Source organism: Caloenas nicobarica, chromosome 9 (genome assembly GCF_036013445.1).
Source record: "Caloenas nicobarica isolate bCalNic1 chromosome 9, bCalNic1.hap1, whole genome shotgun sequence".
In the NCBI taxonomy this organism is placed as follows: domain Eukaryota; kingdom Metazoa; phylum Chordata; class Aves; order Columbiformes; family Columbidae; genus Caloenas; species Caloenas nicobarica.
This window is the reverse complement of record NC_088253.1, coordinates 14,898,691-14,907,472: the sequence shown is the minus strand read 5'-3', so window position 1 is coordinate 14,907,472 and position 8,782 is coordinate 14,898,691.

The following is an 8,782-nucleotide window of genomic DNA, read 5'->3' as shown; positions in this document are numbered from 1 at the left end:
CCTGAAGCCTGAGGTGTGGTGTGCACCTCTGGTGTGACGCAGCAGGAGCTGAGAGGCGCTGGGACGCTGTCCCCCATGCTGCCTGGCCTCGCCGTGCAGCTCTTGACCGCTCTCAGCAGTGGCAGCTGCCGGCAGAGCTCAGAGGAAGTTTTCAGAGAGAAAGTTTTTTTCCATCAGAAAATGCCGATTCGTCAAAAGCAAAACATTTCACGAAAACATCTGGCTTTCAATGAATCTTCCCAGAGAACCTAGCCTGCTAAGCAGATTTTCATTGTAAATCTGTCTGGTTTCCTGCCAGGTCACCTGCGTGGCTCCGTGGCTGCCTGCCAGCACTTGCAGCTCAAAGGTAGCCACACCAGAAAGCCTGTCCTGCATCACAGACCTCGGCTTTCTGGATTTACATCTGTGTAGGAAGACCCCATCCCCAAACATGACAACGCTTCCCAGGCAGACCCCCAGGCTTCCCACAGGCATGGCTCTGGGCAGCTCTGACGGATTTCAATTCTGTGAAAAGTTTAGGGAAAAGAGAAAGAGGCGGGAGGAGAGGAAATAAAAAAAAGGTTCTGAAATCTGAATGGAAACTGATTTCAAAATGCTGACATTTCCTGCAGACCATATATTTGAAATTTTGGCAATTCCCAAATGCCAAGAGATAGAAACAAGCTAGTGAGGCTCAGAGGTAAGATGTGGGGTATGGGAAACCAGCTCAATGCTTCCCAGTTAAATGCATTTAGGTATGTCATATGGAAGCAATCCTATTTGTGTGACATGTATATTTATCCACAAAGCAAGTATAAGTGATATCACTGGACTAAAGCATTTATTTTATTAATGCTATTAAAAGTAAATAAAAGTTATTATGTATGCTAGCTTGTAGCAAATACTTTTCTATATAATTCTTTAAACCTCAATGAATACCTTTTAAGTAATCTAATATTTTCGTGTATTTAGCATACAATGTATGTCCTGTTAAATCCTGATTAAACACATAATTAGGTGTATTTAAAGTACTTAATTTATAGTATTAGTACTTATTTACACAGTAGTTTTCTTATTAAGGGTTAGTTTATTTGTTAATCAAATGTCACTTAAAATGCAGAGTGGGTGGAAAAGAGTAATTGTATGATTTACTTGAAAGAAAGCTGTAGACAAAGTAGGTGTCAGAGAGTAAACAAGAAACTGTTTGAATGAAGATCCTTATTATGTGTGTGTTTCTAATTTTATCCATCTGCCTCAAGCAAAGAAATTAAAGGGAGAAGTCTGAAGGCTGGAGCCTGCGTTGGTTTGGGCAGCCCAGTGGTGCTCGGACTTGTTGCAGGAATTTTTAATTCCCCTTATTTTTCTGAAACAAAGTTTTCCCTATGAAACTCTGCTTGTCACCGTTCCATCCACAAAGCTTGCTGGAGGGAACGTGGTCAAGAGAGCTGGCTTTTAATGCTGCTTGAATTTGGGCTCCGTGACTCTGTGACAGTTTAGTCACACTGCCTGCTCTTGGACAGGCAGTACTAGGAATGCTTACTATATAGAAAAGTTTAAAAAGGTCTTTTTCCAGAATGTTTGAAGTTTTGAAACTACCGTTTGTTTCAGGTTTTGCAAATACTCTAATTTGTGGGCTGCAGATTGTTTTCAGTTTTCATCATAATGTAAAAAAGTAGCTGCATTAGAAATCTCATCAGAATGGTTACTGAAATTATGGATTAAATTGTCTGCAACGTTCCTCAATACCGGAAATCTCTTGTTTCACATGACCCATCTTTGATGTCTTTGTTTATGGTAGTGTGACAAAGAGCATTTCCCTTAGCATGGCATCGCTGCTTTCCCTTTCCTTTCTGCATTTCAGACGGTGGGGAAATCCTCAGAGCTGAATCTGGCAGAAGTAAATGCTGATAAGTCTCAGCTCCTCTGAAAGGTGGGAGCTGTGCAGCAGCGAACGGAGCTGCAGTCACATTGCCCAGCCCTGCGGGTGCCTCTGCGCTCGGGGGGATGCTCAGCGCTCCTCTTGCTTCCCGGTGTGATGGTGAAGTGAAGAGATGGGTAGGTCTCATGTCACTTGTTCATTAATTGACTCTCTGCATCATCCGAGAGCTAAACAGCCCCATTTCCAGATCCAGAATTTTCAAATTGCATTTGCAACCTGCTGAGACGTGTCTCTGGCAGCACAAAAGGTCTTGACTTTCAGGGTTTCATGGGACTTCTGAAGCTTCTCCCATCATTAATTTGTCCTGCATGGAAAAGGCATGGGGTAATGACAAATGTGAGGATGATATGACACCAAAGCAGAGAATTATTCAGCAGTCAATTGAGTAATTTATTTTTTCTTTTTTAAAAAGATTTCTCTTTGTGGACTGCTTGGTGATTGTGAAGCTCACACAAAATCAGAAATATTTGACTAAGTTTTGTTTCCTTTTCTGAGAAGTGTATAACATTATTGGAATTTGACCTAAACATGTACACTTACTGCTTGTAAATCTGGTAGTTAGCATGTCAAAAACCCTTTTATCAGTTGTTTCAAGGTTATACTCAAAATTGAGAGGGTCTCAAATAACATTCTGGGGAAATTTGTATTGAAATCTCTTTCCAAGAAGTATTTGGGCTATCTGCCCATTGTGTGAAGAATGTCAGGCATTGCACCGTGCCAAAACATGATAATGGACACGCTCCCAAGGAGGCTGCTGTGTCAAACACTTACTGTTTCTTTCTGAGAAAAGATGAGCAAAATTAAATCTCTGTTTTGATATGCAGAAGATACGCATTTTTGTGGAAACGTCATGACAGTTATATACAAAATGTTAATGGTCTATGGAGGCAGACGTGGTAACTGCGATGTTGTGCCTATCATTGGTTCTGTTGCATGTGATGTGTCTTGTGACCTCCTTTAGGCTGATAAGTCAGTGTTATTTGTTAAATGATACTGCTCGCGTTGCCTTCAGTGACTACTTTAGTTCATCTGTTGTAGCTCAGCCCCTAAATTAGTAATTCACAATGAACCGAGTGTCCAGTTGATCTAGACTCTTCTGTTAAATAAAGTCAGCTTTGAACACAATTAAGAGGTAAACAATTATTTAATAAGTATTTATTTCCCCTTTCTATGCCAAGAATCCTGCCCCACTGCAGAATCACTGGTAATGGCACAGCATTTTCTGGATTGTTACTGCTTTTTCTGGATTCTTCGCAGTCTCTAAGCCCCTCCTCCATGCCTCGGGATATTCTAGCTGCCCTGGTCCTCTCCCCTCCCCTTGCAGAATTTCCTCCTGCTGCTTTGAAGTGGTTGCCATGTACTGCACGGAGCTGAAAACGGGGACAATACTCACAAAGCTTTTGGTGTTGGTTGTCTGGTTGGCATTCATACTGGCAGATGTTTTACTGAAGCTACTCAAAACTTTCCAGGTTGTATAAGCCTCATGCCTCTCTGGGACTGCTTGACCTAACACACCCTAGCAGAGACCAGTTCTCTTTTACTCTGTGTTTCCTTTGAAACTTTTCAAAGGATAGTGGGTCTAAGTAACCCATGAAAATTGAGGATGACTGAGAGATAATATGGCTTCAAGATCTTGCTAAAGTTTTCTAATATTCAATAATAAAAGCTGATTTATTATTATTGCATTACAAAGTGTGAACGTAAAGAGGAAACTCCGAAACAAGGATTTCTGGCATGTAGCAGAACCAGCTTCATGTTCTCATCCCACTAGATTTAGTACCTCCTATTTCATTCACTTGTTGGTACCACTGGCCTGTAGCCCCTCCTCCTCCATCTCCTTCTCTGAGACACTTTCCCTAAGGACACTGCTGTTCGCATGAAACATATAAATTGTATGACAATGCATTTTTCAATGGAAAAGTTTCACTGAAGTGTTCTCACAGTCAGCTTTCAATTAACATTTCCATCATTCCTTTCCCTGTCCCAAAATATTATTTAGACAGGAGTTTGGGTCATGACTCCTTGCAGAATTCACATTTAATATTTCCTTAATATAGAATCTAAATTATTTTTTGTAATCTATGTAAAGATTATGTATAATACAATTAATTGATATAAGTGGTTTCAATTCTCCTTAATATGACAAATCTCTAGTGTGAAATATTCTTAGTTAATGATCAACATAAAATAGAGTTCATTTTTAATGCAAGTACAAGATTTGAATTAATTTGTAGTTAGAGCAGAGTTATTAAACTGTATAATATATATACACATACATTCCCTCTTTTGTTTTTAAAGCTTTTTCACTTTCAGCAGTTACAATGATATGGTTGGTGTCTTTCTATCTACATTCTTTTTCTTTTCCATACTGAACTGCTAACAGACATTCATTTGGGATTCCTCCACAATACATTGATACTTCTCTGTGCCAATACTTTCATAATCGACTTGCATTTTGGTTTATAGTGACTTGTGTTTCTGGTTGATACGAGTTATTAGATGTGTCGGTATGAACCGCTGGTGCATTTCCACCTGCCATAGAAGCACCTTCTGGCTCCGAGGCTCGGACCTGCTCGCTGCAGGATGCTGTTGCTGAAGGCTGAGCTGCTCCATAGGCGGAGGTAACATCTCTAGCAGGGTGCAGCAGGCTCGGTAGGTTTGCACAGGCTAATCTACCTTGAGCAGAGCATTAATGCCAGCAAAAGAGAGCACAAAAGAGTACTGGTAAGGGATTAGCATAAAACTATATACATTATCATGGTCTCACTTTCTTAGATTTAATGCGAGTGATGTTCTTTAATATTACTATTAAATTTATAGCAGTGAGATAAGCGTCAAATTTTCCTACAATTGCATTAAAGATGGGGAAAAAATATTGGGAGACATGCCAAATGGAATTTGAATGTTACTTAAAAGACGCGTGGGATGGAAGAAGCAACTTGCAGGGAACATCTGTTTCTGCTGGACCTTGTCACTTCTCTGTCAGTTGTAACACTGAGTTAATCAGATTCCTTTAACTTTAAAAACTGTTGTGTTTAAAATGCAGCTCAGATCAAAAATAACTATCCAGTGTGCTGGAGTCTGTACATGTTGTGGAATCGCTTTGTAAATGAGGACAGAGCTTGGTGTAAATGTATCTGCTTGTATTTTCTCCCAGTATGGTGTATGAATGAGAGCTGGAAAGATTTAAAGTGGTTTGATCCTCATTGTTCTTCGCATTTCCACAGTTTCACAGGTCTGTAAGCTGCAACATTTGTGTTGTGTTTAAAAATACATATTTTAACGTATTGGCTAGATACCAAAAATTGTCCGAAGAATACAATGGAAAGGCTTCTTTAATCATAACTGCCTTGTTGTTTTTTTGGTTTTTGTTTTTGTTTTGTTTTTTTTTAATATAACTTTAAAAAGTATATTAAAATAAGAGTGTAATGTAAGTCTGTGCTACTGCAGGAGCTCTTTGTGTTGGATGAACCATGCCAGCCCTAGAGCCACACCAGCCTGAGGATCCCGGCCACTGTTTCCTACCCCAGGTGTATCTGCTGGGTTTCTGATGGGACACTTTACTGTAGGATGTACTGGGGGAGGAAGGAAAGCCTCTGTCAGCTCTTGAGAGGAACACATATGCTCTACTATGTGTTTCCCAAAGCTTTTCTGAGAAAAGTATTTTCTTCAGTTATGGTATATTTTGATTCTTTAATTTCCCACCTTTTTTTTTTCTTTTTATTTTTTTTAATGAAGGCAAATATTTCCTTGAAAGATTTTCAAGAGAACAGATGTGATTTTTTTCTGAAAACATTTTGATGGCAAGTGTTAGACCCGTGCTACCATAAAATCCTTTTTAGTATGAAGGGAATCATGATAGTAAATTATTTTTTTTTTAGGGCACAAATTTAACTGTACATGTAATAAAGAATTAAATAGTACCCTGCATCACTCTTCATATTCTCTCTACAAATTATTATTTGTGTTTATTACTGTCATCTTCAAAACTATAATAAAAATATATGGCATTCTTGATTAAAAGCTTTAGTTAAAATAAACTCTTAAAAAAAAGAATATTTAGAAGGTATAGAGTCTTCATGCTATAGTTGCAGTTATGCCAGTTAGTGCTGTGATGTTGTTAACTCTCCCAGGCTGTGAGGCGTCATTACTTGAGTAAGGGACCTCTAAACAGACCCATTGCAGTCTGTGTAGCAGTGCTGGTAAGTCGGTGGGCAATATTCTCCACTTTGAGTGAACACAGAATGAACACGTGTCTCAGTATGGTGCTGGGAGAACCCCGTATTGTTGGAAACGCCATGCTAAGATGCCTGTAAAGTCATACATTTGAGGTCATGATTATTTGTGGTTCACACACCTCATTGCATTATTTTTGCAAGACAGGGGTGTGAATCCTGGTGTGCTGGCTAAACTCCAGTTCGAGCAATTACATTTTTATGCCTGAAATTCCCCTGCAGTTCCAGCTTGATATGTTTCACATCTTGGTTTGTACTGTTTCTGTGTAGTGTTAAGCAGCTGACATTTTTACACTATGAATTGCTGCATCTTAGATGTGAGTCTTGTACGTGATCATAGTCTAGCACTTTTGAAAAGACTCAGAATGAAACCTGTTGTGAAAGAAAAATTTGCTACAGAAGTTATGGGAGCAAATGCTGGAGGCTGCTCTCTGCAGCCTCCAGAAGTTTCATGTAAGTGTGCAATATATAAGTTCCATAGGTCTTTGTCCTTGCATTCCTCTGCACTGTCCCAGCTGGATCTGTAACCCTTGTTTGGCATGCCCAACCATCCAGGAGCCATGGATGTGGTGGAGAGGAAAGCAAGGGCCATGGGAAACCAGGTGGCAGCTCATGAGAGGATCCTTTGGGAAGCTCCAGTAGCACAGGAATGACCTGGCAGTGACGAGTACTGCTGAGATACCTTGCCGTCATGCTTGGCCATTTCCCCCATTGCTGTGCGTGCAGGTGTTGAGTTCTCAGGAGTGACCCTGGTGCTAAAGCTCCAACCAGCAGCAGCGATACGAGCCCGTCCCACCAGCTGCAGGGAAATCACTGAGGCCCGAGAACCGTGGCCTGGCTGCTGGGTCTGCATCGTGACATGCAACACCCATCTGCATGGAGCTCCTTGGCAAGGTGGGGACCTCTCGTTGCAGATAAGCTCGTCACTGCTATAGAGCAGCAGGTGGCATACGTGGTGCTGTAAATATAATTGTCTAAGACTGATCTCTGTTTTCTTTCTCTTTCTTTCAAAAGAGGCCAAGATCAAAAGCCCTAGCCCAATCAGTCAGGCTTTAATCAAATGAAGCTCTTGAGCACATGCCTTACGTTAAGCACATAATGATTTTTGCTGATTTCAAGGAGATAACCACATGCTGAAACAGGGACTCATATCTGGTTTATGGCAACTTTGTACCCCCACGTCTGTCCGTAAGACACACTGTTTCACCTTTTCATTTGTTTTATTGTGAGGTGAACACGTCTAATCAAAAATAAGCAGATGAGGGTATTAAACACAAGATTTGAGATCAGTTTTACACAAGACTTCAGATCAGTCTTAAGCAAAACAGAAGCTAGAATTTAAGCCAACAGCGGCGCTGTGTGACTTCAGTGGCTTTGCAATAGGAATCGTATCATGGTGTCTAAACAGACCCTTCTCGGAACTTCTGTGGTGAGTCAGAAGAACTTGGTTTTCCACCTTTTCCATTTCAAACTGGGAGGCGCACACAAGGACCAAATGCATAAAGGCCCACAAAGGACTGACACTGCACATACAAGGGGCGTCGCTACATCCACAGCAATTATTAGTTTACGAATTAAATGTTTTTGAGATCTCCCGCTCAGCTGGACGTTAGTGTATGTCAGAGTATACAGTGTTTGCATAATATTTATATAGTATTCTGTGATCAAAGATTATTGCTACATGCGAGACAGCTTCAGCAAACTATTTTCCGGTGAAGACTTGTTTCTAATTCTGAGTTTATGCATTATCTTCACGGTTATTTCTCTGTTAATAGCACAACCAGGCACTGAATACCAGTTCCTAAAAGCAGAAAAAGTGGGTCTGGGAGAAGTCATAGGGTTAAAGTCCTAACTTAGAGGCTTGGTCTACCTTTAATTGAAGTGGGTGTCCTCAGCAAGTGGCTTCTCCCATTAGGAATGATTTTCTGCCAGAAATCTATATTCTGTCATACCCAATTATGCACCCTACTAATCAACAGAGAACTTGGTAGCACCCCGACTTGGAGAAGTCTGCATCTGTTCTAAATCCTGCCCTTCTAAGCAGGATTATTGCCAAGCACTGTGAAGATTGCTTAGCTGGGTACAAAAGATGCTGTACCCAAGCCAAGAGGGAAGTAATTCTGATTTTATTTGAATGAGCTTATTTTATTGGATAGAAGCAAGTAATTGAATTATGTACAATAAAAATAATTTTAAGAAAAACGTCAGCAAATACTATCTCACAAGATCTCTTGAAATAACAGAAGAATGCAAGGGTCCTCAGCAGCCCAAATATCTCAGATGCTTTCCTGCTTCTCTGAAAGTAAGTACCACTAGGTATTTTTTAGACTACAGTAGTGGTCTTTTATCACCTCATTTATCAAATCTGTCAGGCCTTAAAATGCTTAAGCATATGCTTACTGTTAAGCATATGAGCATCATAACTGATCCCAATGAGACTACTTAAAGTGTTTTGTGGAACAGTTCTTGCTGTTGTCTGGTCCCCACGCCAGTAGCACAGCCACGTACATTGTGATTGCTTTTTGTTTTCTGGTGATGCCCTCAATATTTCCACATTTATAGGCCACTAGGGCCCCTTGGAGGGACTAGCTGTATCATTGAACTAAAGAAGGTGTTGAGGAAGTGCACG